The sequence below is a fragment of the Phalacrocorax aristotelis genome, chromosome 2, assembly GCF_949628215.1.
Source record: "Phalacrocorax aristotelis chromosome 2, bGulAri2.1, whole genome shotgun sequence".
NCBI classification, from domain to species: Eukaryota; Metazoa; Chordata; class Aves; order Suliformes; family Phalacrocoracidae; genus Phalacrocorax; species Phalacrocorax aristotelis.
Window position 1 is genome coordinate 47052091 of NC_134277.1, and position 19540 is coordinate 47071630.

The 19540-nt window shown below is 41.4% G+C and overlaps 2 long non-coding RNA genes across 3 annotated transcripts; one reads left to right on the top strand and one right to left on the bottom strand.

Annotated features, from left to right (window-relative positions):
- The first annotated feature begins 1064 nt into the window (after nt 1-1064).
- Nucleotides 1065-14653, top strand: LOC142052770 (uncharacterized). Its single transcript, XR_012658987.1, has 3 exons — nt 1065-1179; nt 13272-13423; nt 13820-14653. It is a non-coding gene; the product is annotated as an uncharacterized LOC142052770 (long non-coding RNA).
- Nucleotides 1891-10898, bottom strand: LOC142052769 (uncharacterized). Of its 2 annotated transcripts, XR_012658986.1 has the most exons (3): nt 10674-10850; nt 3505-3564; nt 1891-2135 (listed from the first exon to the last, which is right to left on the bottom strand). It is a non-coding gene; the product is annotated as an uncharacterized LOC142052769 (long non-coding RNA). The 2 variants fall into 2 exon arrangements; XR_012658985.1 differs by having other exon boundaries at nt 1891-3564; nt 10674-10898.
- Nucleotides 14654-19540: the final 4887 nt, after the last annotated feature.

Sequence of the window (19540 nt, forward strand, 5' to 3'; positions counted from 1 at the left end):
TGATGTACGAAAAATAGTCCTGCAACATGTTGTGATCAGTTTTCATGGAATGAAAAAAAAAAAACAGCTTCTAAAGCTCAAGGCTGGGGTCCTAAAATTGTTCTGGAAATGTATGGTGACACTTAAAAGGGTAAGGAAGTTTATCCTTGTTCTATAAAAATTCTGTTTAAAACCATCTATATTTTATTTCAGGTTTATGCTTTTCTGAAGTTTCTACCACACTGTAAACAGTATGCTGTGTTTTGTACACCGGAGTTACCCACAGAGAAAACTGATGTTCATAGAAATGATAATATAGTGTTAAAAATAATCTGACATTTGGCTGGACTTATTGGTTGACCATTTTGTACAAGAACAAATACTTGGAAATAACTTGCTTGAAGAAATGGCAGTTTGTGCTGTGCACTCCATTACCATGTGCTATAAAGTCGTACTAATAAGAAATACACTTTAGTCTAACAATTTTGATAGGGAAGAGTATTCACCATATTAATTCCTAAGCTGTTCTACATTCTCAGTTGTATTATCATAGCCACCAAGTACCTTTGTAGGTAACCAGATGCAATACCAAATGCCGTTGGCATGAATTTGCCTTTTCAGTGCATAATCAGGCCAGTGTTGTTACTGTTTCTCCAATAAACTGTGTTAGTTTTACTTGTTGGTCGTTTTTTTGTTATCAGCTCTGCATGAATTATCCCACTGTGTAGCTTCCTGACTTTTCATGCAGCTGTAAGCCCCCCAACACTATCTTTCTTCAGAAGCTACTGTGCAAACCATTTTTATTATATGCTGAAGGAATAACAGAAGACAAACAGTTGCTTAGACTATGCACGTGTCTGCACTAAAGGCATTTGCACCAATTAATAAAGGAAGCAACATCAATACATGTTTATGTGGGCAAGGCATGATACACAGATCTGTGGGTATGGGAGCCCGGGGTAGATGAGTTGACATATGAAGGTCCCATCCAGCTAATTTTTCTGTTTCTATGATTTCTCAGAAGAGGGGGTGGAGGACAAACTAACAGATGGGAAGTACGTTTACTCTCTCTCATTTTCAGATCTCATGTATCAGCACCCAGCAATGCCAGCTGAATGGGGATTCAGGAGCTGGGGGAGGACTGTTGATAGCCTCAGCTCCCTTTACTTCTGCAGAAGGAGATAATGATAGTCTTTCAAGGTATGTTCCTGAATTACCCTGGTTTGCCTTGCAATGTAGGGTGTGAGACCATGAAACCCTTCTGCACCTAGAGAGGCAGCTGGCTTTACAGAGAGCCTTATCTGAACAATTCATGATAGTTAATAAAGAAGGCACTTCAAGTCCTGACACAGTGAATATTACACAGGTAAATCAGTCTTCAGAAGCTGAATTGCAGACAAGGTCTTTACAGGATACATCTTTCAATAGCAATACTAATTGCTTGAATGCTAGACATCTATAGAAATAGGTGAGTAAATGGAAAACAGTATTACAGAAACAATAACAAAGTGAAATATGTAGGAATGACAGCAGGTGGTAGAGCCACGTGGCATGAGATTTGCCAAGTACAATTTGTATTCTCTCAGGTTCTGTATTATCTGCCAAATATTACCTTAGCTTCTCAGAATCCAGGAGAAAAAATACCTTTGTCCATATTTTTTTGAAGTATTTGCTAATGTTTTCAACTGATAGTTTTAAACGCTATTCTTTTAATATTCTATAGCCTCCTACTTATAGTCTGCTACTGATAAGCCTAATAATAAGAAACAAGAACACACTAGGTAGTTGCTCATAGGACTTTTAAGCACAGCTGCTTGGGCAGTCACGCATGTGTTGTAGTGACTTCACGTAGCAGAAGTCAAAGGGACAGTAAACCACCTTAAAGTATAATAAAGGCAAGGTGTACTAGTGTATGTGTGAGGGTAATACTTTATCAATTAATGCATAGTGAAGAATACAAAAGCACGTAACTGGATTTTTTCTGAAGGCCTAGATCGCAGCCGCAACTCTACCGAGTCAGGAGGAATGTCAGAGAGCTCCGCTTTGCGTTCTCTGCCAGAAACGTTTTCTGCCTCGGCTTCTGTGCATCACGCCTGGTGTAAACCAAGCACGAAGGTGGTGTAAAAGGCTCCATCTGTCATGCTGGCTCAGATCCACTTGACAGAAGCCGGAACCCATGAAAGTAAAAGATGAGAAATCAGAATTGTGAACCTGCTTCCTCCTCTCCCCGCTCTGCTCTTCCCCAGTTTGTATTTCCCCAGGAGCAAGAGGAGCAATGTCTTGTTCTAGATTGCTGCTTGCAAAATGAGGGGAGTCAGGGTGCTTGAGGCATCTTCCTCAGCCCTCCCGTAATAGCACAGGGACCACTCACCATTTAGACTGAGGGAGTTAAATTTGTTAAAGAAACAAAACGTTTTCCGAAGGGTGATAGAAACCAGTCATTTCACCACTTCAGAAAGCCATCATGCACTTCCTGGTCAGTTGCTCTGCCCCAAGCTGGTTTCAGTTTAGTATTCAGAAAATACCAGGCTAATAATAATAAACCAGGTTCAAGTTAGAACAGTCCTTGTAACAGCCTGGTGTAGCAAAACATTTCTAAATGATGGAATGTCTTTCTAGACAATAGGAATGCAAAGACTCAGTCTCATCAGACAGGAATGCAAAGGCTCGGTCTCATCAGAAGGTTCTTGTTGAGATGAGTACCGTTAGTTAGGGTTATCCATCCCTGTGGAGCACCTGTACAATGCTACCTTAGCAGGGTCACAGTTTGTCAAGATAATTCAGAAACTTTCTTTTTCTCTATTATTTTCTAAACAAAGCTTTTCCTCCAGAGTCATGGTAGCTCCTCTTTAACTCAAATGTGGTATAATCACAAAACAGATAGGGCCCTTTTGCAGCTGTATTAATCCCAGTCAAGGACAGAATGCGGTTCCACCCTTTCCACGTGGAATTTGAACAGTAAAGACAAGACCGGTTTTGTAGGAAGCACGTCATGAGGCTGGAGAGACTTGATTTCATTCTAGATGGCAATTCTTCTCTTGTTAAAGGAAAAATACAGAGCAATCTGGTATCACAAGTCCACACTGACATCTAGTGCTGAAAAAATTGCACTAGCCAGTGAGGAAACAAAGAAGGAAGAAGGTGTTGGACTGGAATGAAAATATAAAAATATAACAAAGCATCCCTCCTGCTTTATGAAAGCGACTGGCAGTTTGTGGATCTCTCCAGTGGGCAGGAGGTGCTCTGGCTCCATGACCTTGGGTGCTGTGGGGGCATCCCTTGGAGAACTGCACAGGGTACCAGGTCCGGCAGCCAGATACTCAGCATAGCAATTGCTGGCTGCCCCATAAAACTGTTCTTCAGGAGACAAGGAATCTTGAGTTGTGACTTATTTTAAGTTTGGTTTGTACCCACCATTACTGTGGGACTTGGTCCGGAGCAGCGTAACTAGTAGAGCACTGCTGCCAATGGCCTGGTAATCTTGATTTTACAAATGAAGACTTCACAAGGATGAAATGTTCTCACCTTCCAATCTGAGAAGAGAATTCCCTGGTATATCAGAAAGATTCCGTCTCTAAGCTTTTCCTAGGGAAAGGGGTAATTTTTCTTGTTAATGTTCTTTTACCTTCAATTTTGATACAAAACGTTCTCATCATTTTTCCACACACACAAAATTTGCACTTTGTAATATTTTACTGTGCCTTTAAGGGCAGGCAAAGACTGTAAAAAAAAATTTGTGATTCTTCATTTTAATTTCTACCTTCCGTGGGGACGTAACAAGTAATAATAATGTACAGAATAATGAGTGCTTTTCAGTGTCTTAGCTGCCAGCACACTTCCTTCCCTGCCACCAGGGAAATGGTGAGATTAAAACCATGTGCTCTGTACTTCAGAAGTGAGATATGCACGTCAGTGTTGTATAAATCATCAAAGGAGATGAGCAAAAGGACAGATCCAAAGCCACCGAGATCAATGGACTTTTTTTTTTTTTCCCATTGAATCCCAGGAGCTTTGGATCTGGTCCCGGCGGATGTCAGAGCTCTGCCAGCCCCACTGAGGAACTGTAGTCCAAATGTTGGCGTGCTGTTTGGCAAGTTGCAACCGTAAGGTTAAGCAGAGGTTGGCAGATGTGTCCTCCACAGAGGGAGTCCTGGTGTTGGCGAGCAGGATTTCACAGAGGGATGCAGCATGGGGGACTTGTTTCTCTGCATGGAGGCAAAGCAGGTCCTAACCTACAGCCATTGCTATGTGTGGGGACATCTTCTTCCTCCAGAAACCCTATGCTATGCATTGGGGCACATCAGTAAGCTGTGTCTCCTGCCATTTGGTACTACCTGGGAATAGATCTTAACTCCTCACCTCCTCCTCTTTCACAGTACAGCAAGCAACAAATGGCAGGATTTAGCCCTTACTGCCTTGTGAGTGTGAAAGCCTCAGAAGAAAATGTGGCTTTCATCATGTCCATAGTACCCTTTCTCCCTTTACAGTCAGAAGGCCCAAGTACTCAGGTAGAATTTCTTCTTTTATTTTTGGCAATTTTTATTTTTCTGAACAATAATCATACAGAAGTAAGCATGTTGTCACATCTAGGCTGTATTTTTTTCCCTCCATCTCTTGTAATCAACAACCGTATGCAGATTTTAAAAACATTTCAGACTCTTGTGTCTGGGCTGGACAGATTGGAATGTACAGAGAGGATTGGCAGGCCCAATTAGACAATAAGTAGCATAAGTAGCTGTCAAAAATAAGGCTAGAGCAGGAGAAAGCGTGTGGCATCTCTCACTAGATAAGCTAGAATGATTGGCATACTCAGTCAGAAACATTCATTTTCTGATTTAATGGTGGCTTAAGACAAATTGTCTCACAGCTGAGACCATGCAAATCAATCATTAAAATGTAGGGTTAGAGTCTGATGTCAGTTTAAATTCCATTAATATCAGTGGAATTACACCAAATTAATCCACCTAAATTTATAGGGTGCAAAATTTGACCTGTAATTATTATTAGGAGCAAAAGCATGCAAAACTGATCACGTGTCTAGAATTTTCTTGAAATAAAAATAATAGAATAGTAAAACCAAAATTGTAGAATAGACTGGAGTGGAATAGAAAAACAAGGAAAAGGAAAAGGAGAAGGAAAAGAAGGGGAAAAAGAAAGAGGAAAAGGAGAAGAAGGGGACAAAGGAAAGAGGAAAGGAAAAGGGAAAAAAATGGAAGACTGAAAGAAACTCCAAGAAAACAATGCAGAAATTTAGGAAAATTCCCTGATAAAATTTAAAAACATGGGGAAAAAATTCCAAATATATAGTAATAACATTGAAATAAATCACTTCAACACTGGTGTCATCATATCATGTTCCTGCCCATCCTTCCTTTGCAACTTCCAAGAGGACCCAAAGGACATGCAATCTCATGGTAGCAAATTATTCAAGAAGGTGCCACTAACCTTTTAAAGGTGACTGGTTAGCAGGGTATATTTGGTGCAGTGATTGAACATCCAGTTTTAATATATTCAGCTGACATTAGTTTCTAAGCCTTTAGGAACATTGCAGAGTGTATTAAAATCAATGGTTTTTTCGGTACAATAGTAGGCATAACAGATGTAATCCCCACTAAGTGCACTGACTTGCTTTGTGCAGAACACGATCTATTGTAATGACATTTCAAATGTATTCTGCGGAGCAGTGAGTTAGGTTGAATGGTAATAATTTAGTGTTCTGCGCTTAATATTAAATACCCCACCTGATCCTTTGCCTTGTGTTCAGGAGTGCAGTTCAGTGAAGGGAATGTTCCTGTTCATACAAACAGCATGAGTCAGCAAGGGTTGCGGGACTACAACCCAAGTCAGAGAGCCTTTGTGAGGCCTTTTGTTGACTCAGTGACTCAGGACTTTGACAAATCCCCAAGCTGGGGTGAAGCACTAACTTTTGTAAAGGAGTAGACCGGTCTTACAAACGATTGCTGCCCATGAGACAGGAACGACAGAATTTTGGCAGTCTGCAGACCCAGGCAGCAGCAGATTAAGCTGGGATGGCTGACACAACTACCAGCCTTGCCTGATCATGCTGCCCTTATCTTAGAGGCTGGCATCTTTGCCTGGAGCTGACAGAGGGATATGGACAGCTTGACATGTTAGAGTAAAGCAAAAAATATGTCAGTTGGGAACAGTGGCAATTCAGGAGCTGCTGCGTGGCCCTTCAACACCCTCCCCTGCGAGGCTGGGAGAAGGGGTGGAGCAGCCCTGCTTTAATCCATTGCCACATCGAGTTAATATCCTGATACTTCAGAATTTGGCTACAAAGAGCTTCTAATTCAAACTGGCTGTCCTCAGCAACAAAGAAGAATGTAAATCCATGACAACAGTTATGGAGTGCAGTGTTTTAGACAACGATGATGGCGGAAAATAGCACTTTAGAAAATTCACAAATACATAAAACCCCTTCAACTGAAGAAACTGAAGCATCTTTTTTTTTTTTTTTGCAGCTCCCTCCTTATAGTTTAATTCTCCTTGCCTTTATCTGAAAATGGTTCTTTCCAGAATCCTTTCAGACTTCATACTTCATTTAAAATCATATTTGATGATCTGATAGTTTGCTCTGACAAAACTACAGTGCAGTTTTCAACACCTGTAACTCACCTGGTCTGATGTGCCTCTACTAATAGCACTCAAACCAGGTCTTTGATTCAGGCCTCTATTTGCAATGGAGACTGAGGGAGAAATCTTAATTCGCTTCCATTTTTGTAAAGGGCATTTGGCAAAGAGAAGAGAAAAAGTAAAACTGAATAAGGATGCTAAAAACTATTAAAAACGTGTTTTTAAATCCAAAATTATTTACATGAAGAATTCTTTCCCAGTGGAAGAAACTGGCAAGAGGGTGCAATGCTTGGAGAGCAGCAGTGTAGGTCAGAAGGAAACTGATCCATGTTTGTCAGCTATCTGGCTTGATTATTGGGCAACTTATAACTCACTTTGTCTCTTTTTGATTCAGTTCCTTCCTTTCTACTCTCTACCTCTTTATCATTTTGTCAGGATAGAACACATTACAAATTGCAAGAAGCTCAAACAGTAAGTAAAAGGATGTTAATAAGCACAGAACGTCAATACATTTTATACTAGATCTGTATGATGAGAAGAGCTTTGGAAATACAGAACTTTTACAGAAGTCACAGTATCCAATTTATGCAAATGCCAGTCACAAAAAAAGATTTGCTGCTAATGCTAGCCTGCTAAGCAGAACCGTGAAGCATGGAACATGCAATAAATATTTCTGCAAAAATACCCTCTAAGTCCACATACAGCAGGTTATATCTTAAAAAATGAGTCAAGGGAATACTTTGTCATGTAGAAATTGTAGTGGCTAGAGAAACCACTTTTGAAGTCACCTAAGGATTTATAGATATGACCTATACTGGAAGAAAATAGATAAATGTTTTGTCAATCAGCAGCTGACATAAAACAAATGTGTTTACTGTTAACGCTGCTGTCACAATTAATCACAAAATCCCAGGAATCAGATGCTACAGCACCTACTGTTTTTCATTAACATCACTGTGCGGTACATATTAGGGCTTTCTCAGGTAGGAAATTAATTCTTTTCAAAATGTCTTGTGGGCATCAGAACTGAAGTCATGAGACAAGAATGAGCTGGGAGTCCAGAAGCAAATGGGGTGGAGGGGGTTATATAAAACAGCTCTTTAATAATCAGTGGGGGAAAACTCATGAGACAGACAGAGTATGCCAGATGGAAACAGCTTTGCCTGTTGCCTGAATAGAGCCTTTCACCCCATTTTAGAGAGGTAAGCTGAAACATTGTCAAGGCTGATCAGTCCCACAGACAGACAGTAAAGAATTTGGACTGTCTCTCTCTATTACTGTTTGCTAACTGAGCTGACTGCCAACTCAAACCATTGGTAGAAGTTTAATTATCAGCCCTGTTGTTTTCATTGTAAACTGCTGTTCCTTGGGTTTTTACCATTTCAGTTCTTAAGGCTTTTCTGTGAATGGTTTGGTTGCGGAGGTAGCAGAACTAGATTGAGTTAGAAACAGATTTAGCCAGGCTGGTGCTGAAAATATGGTTAAACTAGCCTGACATACCTTTTCACCTCTTCCTGTAACACACATGCTAAAAATCCTGACATTATATTTACCAGAGTCCAACATAACTGGAACCATGTCAATAGTCTTTGCAGAAAAATTCGCTAAGACTCCTTTCTCAGAGGCGTATGATTAATCTGGAATCTCTTAATGAGGCTACAGCCTGGCACATGTCCAACGGGCAGGTCAATTGGTCAACATTTGCAAGAAATCCTGAATTATATTCCAAAATGTGGTTCTCACAGAGCTCATGAGATCTTTTCCCTGTCCTCGTCTTCAGGTCTGGGATATGCCAATCTCCCAGTTCTACTTGTTTATAAAGGTCTGAAAGCATAGTTGTTTTTGGGACGCTTACATGTATTTTACATACCAGCAAATGGATATATCTGAAAAGTGAGAACCTGAAAGGGCAGAAAGCAGATTTCTATAGACTGTATTGCCTGCCTTATGCTGATTTTCAAAGAAACATGGAGACGTAATTTTTTTCCCACAAATCAAAGAGGATCTTGAAAAGGTGATTAGTTCCTCTTCTTCTCCACAGCAGGCAGTGCTTTTAAAGTCCTCCAGAGTACTTGTCATCAAATTATCTGTTCAGGTGTTTAGAGGGCTACAATATATTATTTTGGAAAGTGTAATTACAAGGTTGCAAATCCAGCATGTTGTACGGCTATTTGTGTAGGTAGACATTATATAATGTGTCCAGAAAATGTTTCCATGGTGGCATGAAAAGTTGGCATTGATTAACCAAGTTGTATTAGGCCAGATTATTTGGGTTTAGCCCCTCAATATCTGTCTGCTCTAGGTTTAACTCAAGTGAGCAGCAGACCCAGTGAGAGCACATGCAGCCATACTTCAGGACTGCATTCAAGTGCCATCACCCATCTCCATACTAATCCCCCTTCCTGTGAAAGAGGAGGACAGGCGAACAGAGGTGGAAGAACTGTACATGCACTTTGGTGGTTGTTTCTGTTTGATTTCAGAGCTGCTGTGGGTATATCCCACAACCCTCAGCATTATACTAATCCAAGCTGCTCTGTCATTTCTTTCCATGGACCATGGGCCATAACTAGAACTACAGCTATCAAAATGGTTTTCCTGCAAAATGCTCCCCCCAAGGTTGCCAGTGTGACTGTCGACAGCACAAGGCTTTAGGGTTATAAACCAGCCTAGTGCAGTGCAAAAGAAGCACTCAGATGAGCCAGTCCGTCTTTGTGGACGCATCAGGGATTTGGGCATAGCACCCAGCTAGGACCCCAAGTGAATCCTCAGGGACAGCTGGCCTTTGAGCCACATGGACATAGACAGATGGGGGATCATCTCGAGTTGCCTGTCTTAATCTGTCTTCTTGTCAGGGCTTGCCGATAGCTACTGCAGAGATATGCCTACCACACCCCAGGCAATGCTCCTATCTCAGGCGACATCTATAAACCATTTGCAGATCCTAAGTGAATTCATTTTAGCATTTATGGATATGTGTTATCCAGCCTGTCCAGGATGAATTTTAACTGGTGCATAAGCGCTGTCTAATCATTGTTTTGTGTGGTATTTACGCATGCTTTATAAAGATACCGCCCTCTGCATAGCTAGGGTGTTCCTCCATTTGTATGGTAATGAATCAGTATTCAGGGGGCCCTTTCTGCTCTGCTTCTTACCCGGCCCTGTTCCTTGTGATATCTGAGCAAGGCCCCCAACAGCAGAGCTGCCAATAAAGGTAGGGGAAGATGAGGACAAAGAGCCCCGGCCATACCTATTGAGGGAGAAATCTGCATTTGAAAGTGCCTGCTGGAAATGGGCAAGGTGCCAAACAGCAGGGAGAAGGGTGATGCTCTAGAATACAAAGGAGGGCGTGCTATTAGATATGCTATATTTGTATATTATATTGTATAATCATATATTAAATATAGTATATATTATATTAGAAGTATTAGATATACTATAGATATACTGTAACTTTTTCTATCTTTAAGTCACTGGCTATTTGTAAAAAGAGGAAACAAACAAGGGGAACCATTTGTTTTGGCAGCAGCACAGTTTATATTCATATTCCAGCAAATGCAACACCCCTTCTCTCCCACAGACCTGCCTGCTGCTGCGGCTCTTCTCCTAATGCTACAACTATTCTCCTGTTCCACCTCTCTGTAACAAAGCCTCTACCAACAGCTGATTAATGTGCTCTATCTGCAGTTGCCCCAGGACACTGCAGTCAAGGCAGTGCTATCTGAGCATGTAGGTGACGTAAACACTTGTTTTCAGGGATCACTGCCTTTTGGGGAGCGTAGGTTATGCAGTTGAACACATGATGCCTACACCTCAGGCCACAGCAGCCACCACTGCTCAGCAGCCATTGCTATTCCAGTTGAATGGGTTTTGTTTTACTGTTTCTGAGTAGATATGCTGCCATGCTGCTTTTGCAGTTCTGCTTCCACACATTCTTACTCCTCTCTCACGGGGAAGGTGCATAGGTCTTTCCCACTCTAGTCCCTCTGCGTGCCCTGCTTCCCTCAACAGAAGAAAGCTTCCTCCAAGAGACCCTGTCAGCCTTCAGGTCCCGATGTTTAGTGGTATCTCCTGCTGAACATAGGTCAAAACTTACAGCTCACCTCAAAAGAGAAAACGAGATGCATCTCAGCAGCAGGCTACAAAAGCAGAAAGTTCTTCAGTGCTCACACTCACAGGGGACAAAGTGCAGCAGGGGCCTGGATGACATCTAGAAATGGCATGCTCAGCCAGCATCAGTGGGTATTATAATGCTGGAGAAGCCGCCTGCGGTCTCTCTCCCCTATTCCTTTTTCAGTAACTAGGCTAGTTAATAGACAACAGTTCTTCTGGAAAAAAAAAAAGGGGGGGAGGGGATTACATGTAGGCCCAGAGTTAAAGAGTTCAACTGGGAAAGACAATCTTCCCCCAGCAACCCATAAATTAAGCTTAGCTCTAAACCAGATTTTCAGCATGGTGGGAGGGAAGCTTTAGGCCCCTCACTGCAAGTTTGATAACAGTGTGTGAATCACATGCCAGTGGACCTGGGCTGAGAATTTGCTATCTAAATCTCACCTTCCCCAGTGCCAGAAGCATTCCAGTTGAGGCTCATCCAAGATTAATCTGCGAAGACTAAGAAAGAGAAGAAGCAATGATTGACATGGTAATACAGCATCTCCCATGCAAAAACGCCCTCACCCCCTCCAGCATTTTCATAACCAAATGCACACCTTGTTTTGCACTATAAAGAGCATGGGAATGAAATGTGATAATGAGACATAACAAGATGCATGTATAAGACAAGCTGTGGACAGGCAGTGAACATAAAAAGAGACGAGTACATGTGCACATAGGGAAGAAGTGGCAGATAGGCACTTTTTTATAATCTAGCAACAATAATCATGGCAATAATTAAGTTCTGTTTTCATTTTCCATCCTCCATGCACTTTTGTGTATCGGAAAAAAAGCCTACAAGAATGCATTTTACAGAGAATATTGGAAAATATCAGTTTGCATTCACTTTCCTCAATCTATGGCACACCCAGTGCTAAAAGCTGCTTTCGCCTTATCAGGAATCAGAAGCAATAGCAGAGCTTCCTCTGTTTCTTACACTTACAAAATTAATATCAGTAAGCTTCAGATCAGAAAGGACTTGGAGAGATTGTCTGGCAAATATTTTCAAATGAGAAATAATAGAGGGGAAATAAAACTGTCTGGACAGTGCACCAGCAGAAAAAGAGACAATATTTGTTCACTAAACTCTCTTGTAATTATTGACATATTTCAACTTGCAGCATTAGAGGCAAAAAGAAGCTGTAATCTATCCATGTCCTCCTGTTTTCTGGACTATTCCTGGTACTAGTTGCAGCAGAGGAGTGTTCTGGACTGGAATCCTCTGGCTTTTCCATTCATTGCTTAGAGGAACTCCAAGCCTGCACAAAATATTACAGGTTTTCTGACTTTCCTGCAGTAACATTTTTGTCCTTTTACCTTTTTGTGAGGCCACGGATCCACAGCAACAACCCTTCAGCTGAAAGCCTGTTGTAAGCTGAACCAACAGTAGCAGATGCAGAAACAGATTTCCCTTGGGAAAGAATGTCAAGTCAGTCTGACAGCTGTAGTGGCAAGTACTAGCAATGTTCATTGCCCTTGTAAATCTTGGGGATAAACATCCCTAAAATGTCAATGACTGATGGTGGAGATTGAGTAAAGTGTAAGTGTTGTAGTACACAGTATACATTCCTGTGCTCTCATTGCATAAAAATGGCAATGAATGGTCTTTTATATCAGACAGGGTGTAATTGCCTGTGCTGTGGCATGGAGCTCGTGGACAGGCAGCGCTGGGGTGGGTGAAGACACTTCTACATGAACATGCCATGATGATCAGTGTTCATTGATTCTTTTACTCCCTTATATTTGTCACTGTCCAGGTGGATGCTTCCTCTTACTGAAGCAGAAATTGTTTATGCATGGCACAGTGGCAAGAGCTGTGCAAACATTAAAATGTGGATATGATTCATTCCTGCTGATAGAAGCAAACCCCTGCCATAAGAGAAGCAAAGTGTTCCGTCTCTCCACCATGGCATGGGAGGTCTCTGTAACAGGCCTGGGGGATTTCTAGTCCAGTTTTGCTCCCTATTTGAAAGAAACATTTACTTTGCTCCCCATGCTGCAGCCTTGCAGGAGAAGTTGTGCTGACTGCACACCCTCTTCTGGACTGGGAAATGTGCCTGCCTTATGACACTGAAGCCACTCTCTAGGCAAATTTTTCCCCTCAGCCATCCTTCCAGATACCATCTTTCTGCCCTTTTTGCCCTAGGGAGCAAGGAAATTACTGGTGGGACATCAACAACGAGGAGAATTTCACTGGCGAAACCAGCAGCCTGCTTATCCTTGTTACTTTTTCCTCATGCCTGGATCATCTTGCAGTTGTTTCTATGACAACAGAAAAATTATTTCTTAACCTAAATCAAGTTTGTCAGACTTATGCTTGTGCATAGCACTTGCTGAAGGCTAGATAAGCAATTCTGAGACTCAAAGGAGACAAACTGATCCGCTCTATGAAAATGGAGATACCAAGGGTCTGAAATAGAAAAGATCCCTTGTTTTCCTAGGGAAATTTGCTTTGAGTATTGAATTGTGGTTGTTCTTTTACATTTTGAGAAAGAAAAGCATGAGAATAGTGAATATCATGAATTAATACATTTATCCTTTACATGCAGAGACTTTGGGACAAATCAGCTGTGTTTCTAAGAAAAGAAGTGTGAATAAACAACATAGGATGAGGAAGAAAGGAGAAGATTCATAGAAGCTCCTCTTTAGAAAATGTGAAGGAATTTCTGAAAATCACATTCTGTTCCTGTTTATTATATGGGTAATGATAATAGTTCTTGGTAACCTCATCCTCAGAGTGCAGAATCTTAATTTTACCTTTTGCTTGCACAGTTTTTTCTCATCTTGTCCTCTGGCTTATTTTTTATTAGACCCTAAAAATATAGTTATTATTGACAGATTGGGAGGACTATTTTGCAGGCAGTTCATCCCTATTGCATGTGTTTCTGCTGCATAGCAATGAGCTTTTTAAAAAAAGTATAAATTTCTTTACAGCCTGAGCGATGAATGGTAGTATCCCATATCTGTTTAATCTAGAATGATCATAATTTTTAGTTACGACAAAACCCTTTCAGAAGTTTAATGCAATTTGTAACATTGATATAGCTGTTTGGTTACTCTTGTTAATCTAAAATAGGTGGTTGTTGGGCTGTTTTAGTTAAGCTGTCTCTGACTGAGAGGGTATCCTGTTCATCCTGTGGAGGAGAACAAATTTCATGCCTGGGTATGGAGGATGGGCTATTGCCTTCTGTCCACAGCAGAGCTCCTGCTCGTCTCAAAGGGAGCGTCACAGAATAAGCAAAGGCAAAGCCTCATCTTTTGCTGCAGAAGGTAATGCACTGTTTATTATTCTTTCACTCTGCTAGTACTGGATTCAGCAGAACTCAGTAGGAGTGATTTCTCTTCCCTTCCTTCCCATCTTCCTTTCTCTGTTTCTGCTCTACTTCCTTCTTGGCATCTCTCCTTTGTTCATCCTCCTCCTTCCAGCAATTCCAAACCCAGCCTCAACTGCATCTTGGCTTCATTTCCATTCCTCTCCATCTGCTAAAATGTATTCATGTATTATGTATCAAATGTTGACATTTATAATGGTGTCAATAAGGTTTTGAGTCAAAGCCTGAATGCAAACAAGCAGTTTGGGCAGCGTTTACCTCTCTCATCAGTATTGCTTCAGACTATTTTCAGACTCAAGAAAGGAAACACTGCACAGTTGGGTCCTACTAGGAAGATTTCCTGAACAAACATGATGGAAAGGGGCATTTTTTGTTATTTAATGGAATTTTAAATGCCAAAGAGTATGGTGATTCTATGTGGTTAACTCACGAAGAAAGTGGACCCAGTGTTTCAAGAATCCTATATCAAAGTAAACATACACAACTGCAGTAAAGTGAATGTGTAGATCTTTTGAAACATCCACATAAACACATATGCATGATTTGGAGTGGGGTTGTGGATCCTTATCTGATCATACAGTGAGACAGTTAAGGGAGAGAAACTAACAACCCATTTCGGCGGGGGGTGGGGGGCAGGGGGTAGAGGGGAGAATTTTCTTCCAGTTTAAGTCTCTGAACCAACTCACTGCAGGTTTAGGTATGTTTTTGCCAGTGTGAGGGAGAGCTGGCAAATCCAGCCAGCAGTGTTGTGGGGCAGAGGGGCAGGCAGGCAAGAGTTAACAGCAACCTAGGTCAGCTTAGACTCTGACAGAACTGTAGCTTCAGTGGGGATTTTGAAAATCTCAGGCAGGATTTTGCTGTATCCACAAAAGCATCAGAGGTCTGTCACACTTGCTTCAGAAGTATAGTGGCATTAAGCATGCTCAAATTTACCACCCCATTTTCCATTTCTTATCTTCAGTGTATTGATTACTACTTTTTCTCCAAGCTATTTGCTATGCATCATACTTCCATTTTAGTAGAGGTCTCAGACATATTTTGTCAGCTCTGGATATCTGGATAAGACAAATTTCTCCTGTGGTTTGATTTATCTTTATGGGATGCCCATATCTGGCTCTTTGGATCTGAACTACATATACACTAGAATAATTTGATTGCTGGTTCCATAGGTCTTTCAATTACAAGACACTACATTCAGGTGGAGGTAAAATAGGAAATAGGATCAGGGACAGGACCAGTCAATCCTTATTTTTCCCCAAAGGAGATTTTTTTCCTTTTCAGCCAATATAAGGTTCAGCACTTGGAAGGAAAGGAACAAAAACCAATATAAATCCTTAGGCTTAATTTCCTGTTGGTAAAAAGCAATTGAAACGAGCTGAAATTTTGCTCCTTGATTAACATGATGAAGTAAGTAAGAACTAAAAAAGGTAGACTAACAAGTACATGGCTGAGTCTAGAAGGAAACAGAGATGAAAATAGGTTAGAGATGAGAAGAGAAAAAACAATGGTTTTCTGAAGTTTTCAGGTAGTCAAAGCCCTGCATGAATGCCCAGCTAGAACTATGTTCTCTTTACTCTTTGATCTTGGTCTGCAAATGATTCATGGCATTTAGTGATCCGCTATGCCAGCTTGCCAGTCAGTTATTAGGGAGTCATAGAAATCGGTCACAGCTCCTCTTTTTACATCCCACCCTTGTTTTTACTTCATTCAGTTAATCGCCCGGCAGTGTATTTACAAGTGGGAAAGAAGCACTGGTGAAATGGAGGAGACCTCTCTCTGTATGGCCCCTCTGTCACCCCTGCCTTTATGTTTAAATGTTTTCTTTTGTGTTTGGTTCTTGCTGCTCCTGATCTTTTGTGATACATCTCATTTTCTCTAATCATTTTTACAACCACAGACTGAATCAAAGGACACCCTTCCAGAGGAGAAACAATTTAAGATCAAAAGTTCTGCTTTGTTTTCTGTTAGATGTCACCTACCCTGCACATTACATTCACAATTTATTTTTGAGTTGCTGCTTATTCAGTCTAAGTGGTTCAACCCATACATAATACCCTAAAAAAAGCCTTGGTCTTCAAACATGCTGAGGACCATCCAAAAGCTGCTGAACATTTCCCACTCCTACGAGAACTTAAGGTTCAGAAAAAGTGCCTGTGCTGTGCTTTAACTCTTCTGGTCAGAGCAGCACTGAAAAGCTTCACACTGATGCACCTGCTTCCCACCTTTCCTCTCTGCTAACCATCAGCTTATAGGTACCAACCAGAGCTATGCATTTCTTCAGGTATGTCTCAAAGACAGAAGAGCTCAGCAGCACTTTTTGATACACCAAACTTTTTAATATATTTTCTACCCGTTCAGTGGTATCTATAAGAAAAAGTAAATCTGTTACTGCAGTTGTAAGTGATGTGGGAGCCATTAAGAATTGCCCATTCATTCACTGCTCCATACACTCTGGGCCTGGAGAGGGAGCTGTGGTTGTTGACCTCTTCCCAGGTGTCAAGAGTTAGCCAAAAAGCAGGCAAGATCACACAGGGAGCAACAAGCAGTACTGACTGAAATTACTAGTAAATGACCTCTTTCTGAAGAGCTACTAAGCCTGAGGTGGACGTGGTGTAGCCACACCAAAAATAAAAAAATAAACTCTTTCTGGTGGGATGAGTACTCTACACTTAACTGGTTGAGATGGTGTTTATATGTAGTTAGAAAAGCTTTTTTATTTTTTTGTAGTCCACAGAGCCCCAATAAGAAGAAGGAAGCCAGTTATAACCCTTCAAAATGGATAAAGTTAAATATGGTGTAATCTTTTTGTCAGAATCTGATGCCCTCAATCACTGCAAATGGGATATTAGTTCCGAGGTACTCCCGCTGACATCAGTGGGGACACTTGTAGAGCAGGTTACCATTCATTCTGAGGGAGGAAGTCTAAAATCTAGCATAGTTATCAGCCTGAAAGTCCAAAGCCTGAAAGTCCAAAGTCCAAAATTACTGATTCTTGAGAGTGGTGGACAACCATAAGTGTCCCTGAAGTCAGAGAGAACTGAGGGTGGAGAGCAAGCCCAGGAGATTTCCTGGAGTTTTGCATCTAGGTCTTCAGGAACAACCTTCTGTAGCTATCCAATCAAAGGAAATTATATGTGGGAATCTTTGCAGAATTCCTAATCCCATCCCTCAGTAGATGAGCACAGGCCTTTGTGTGACACCGTGTTTTGTATCAATAACAGGAGTTTTCAGTTTAAACGTCTCATTCAGGTACATGTGACACCCATGACTTTTTATCAGCTACAGTCTGACCCTGTGGTGCCATCAGCATCATATGTGTCTGTCTTATAATGGAGGCAAAGCTGCTTCTCTCTGGAGATGAATTCAGATAGGTAGCCAATCTACATGTGACTCGCAGGAAGGAGTGTATTATTTAGTTTCCCTTTATTATGTATAGTCGCCGGGATCCATTAAAGCTGTGTAGCTGCACAAATGTTTGCAAAACTGGAGCTGTATTCTTTTAACCCATACTGCACCTGGAAACACAATACAACATCACATAACAGACACCCAAGGGTGTTATCAGAGGGAAAAGGTAACGTTGTGAAGTGATTTCAAATGGAATCGGAAGAAGTGTTCAGTCATGAAGCTAATATTTGGCATGGGGAAAGTGACATGTCTATAGACAACACAAGATGTTTTCAGGGGATAGTGACTGGAGAAGGATATAAGAAAGCTGTGCCAGATGGCAGAACCAACAAATGAGAAAATAAACCATACCGCTCACAGGAATTTTACATAGCAGTGCATAGTCTAGTGGGCTGTATTCTCAGCTGGTGTAGGCTGGAATAACCTCATTAAAGTCAATGAAGCCAGCAAGTCCAGTGAGGACATGGATAAAGATGTTTCTTTATTAAGCCTGTTTGTGTAAGCTGCAGTTTGGTGCTTTCCGTGCTGTTTGTTTTCCCCATGTAACACACTAAGGGCCATATTTGGTTTACAAGGTTGTCAAGCAGCTTGTAACACCCGACCCTATCAGCATCATTGCTGCCTCTTTGAGAACCAACACATGGAGAGGTGCTGCAATGCACAGCAAACAACACTCTGTGCACTGAAGCAAGATGCCCATGCTGGGCAATAATAACAAATGGTATACAGGCAGAAATAGATTACAGCATTGAAAACAGCCATCTGAGCTTGCCTGCTCTCACCAGCACACAGCCCAGGACTGGCAGGACCAGAGGTGCCTGGGCAGTCAGCACTCCTAGAGAGATGTTACACTTCATCTGCTCTGCACACCAGCTGCTTTTGCTCCTCCATTGTTTCCACAGCAGGCAGGAACAAGCAATTGCAAATCTGCACACATACCAGCCAATCTGTTGTCCCATTATACCCCAAGATGTGTCCTGACTATGTCTAATGCAGTAGTGAAGTCAGACACAGAGCACTCTATGCATTGAAAGCCTGTGAGCAATTTTGAAGGAAAAGCAAAGCCTTTGACAGGAGGAAATTTTGAGGGAACTAAAAATTGTGTTCTATAGCATGTAGAATACATGCTTGTGATGAAATGACCAAGTCATATACAACAGATGACTTGCAGAACAATGCCAGTGCTAAGCACAAACCCATTTGTAGGGAACCAGAGAGCTCCTATGAGGTTTTGCATGCTTCACTCATATTTTCCTTTGGCAGCATAAATGCAAGAGAAGAATCACCAGCTGATTTGTTTTTCCCTCTAACTCATTCTCCTGGACCTCGATAAGTCAGAATCCTCCAAAGGCAAAGTTTTGTAGCAATGACCAGCTACATCAGACCTCCAGATAGAGAGAGTCTTGTAGTGGCTCAGAAAGTTCACTCTTCTCAAAGTGAGTCACCCTGTTATTTCCTCCCTCAGATCGCAAATGGCATTTCTTGAGTTCTTCTGTCTGTTTTTATCCGTCATCAAATGCCCTTTAGCCTTGTGGACAACATCAAATAGATATGACCCTGTCATATTATGGGTTAAGAGGAAGAACCTGGAAGAAATGTAGGGGTTGACGTAAGTACAGCACCAACCAGCTCATGTATTCATCAGCTAATCTCAGGCAAGCTTCCTGAGATGTTTATCAAGTTAAACGCTCAGTTCTTTTCTTCCCCACCCCCGCCATTTTTTCCTGTTGTCTTTGGATTTGTTACCTATTCATAATAGTCATTAATTCTTGTCTCAGTAAATAAGAGTACATTGGAACCACGAACTGGCGCTTCTGGATGACTTTTCCTGAACAGTTCCATCCTGAGCACTGCAGTTCAGTAGCAAAGCATTATGAGTTGAAGCTTCATGAGTTGTAAGCAACTCCTCTCTAAATACAAGATGTCCTAATTTCTGAAAAATGCGGGCAGTTGCTAGTGTTTTTGCATGGTGAGGATCTTTCTCAGGTCCTCCTCGCTATGGTTATAACCGTAAGAGCACAAATATTAAGGACCTGTTAGTTTTCCATTGTTTTCCTGCAACCCCCTCAGAGCTCACC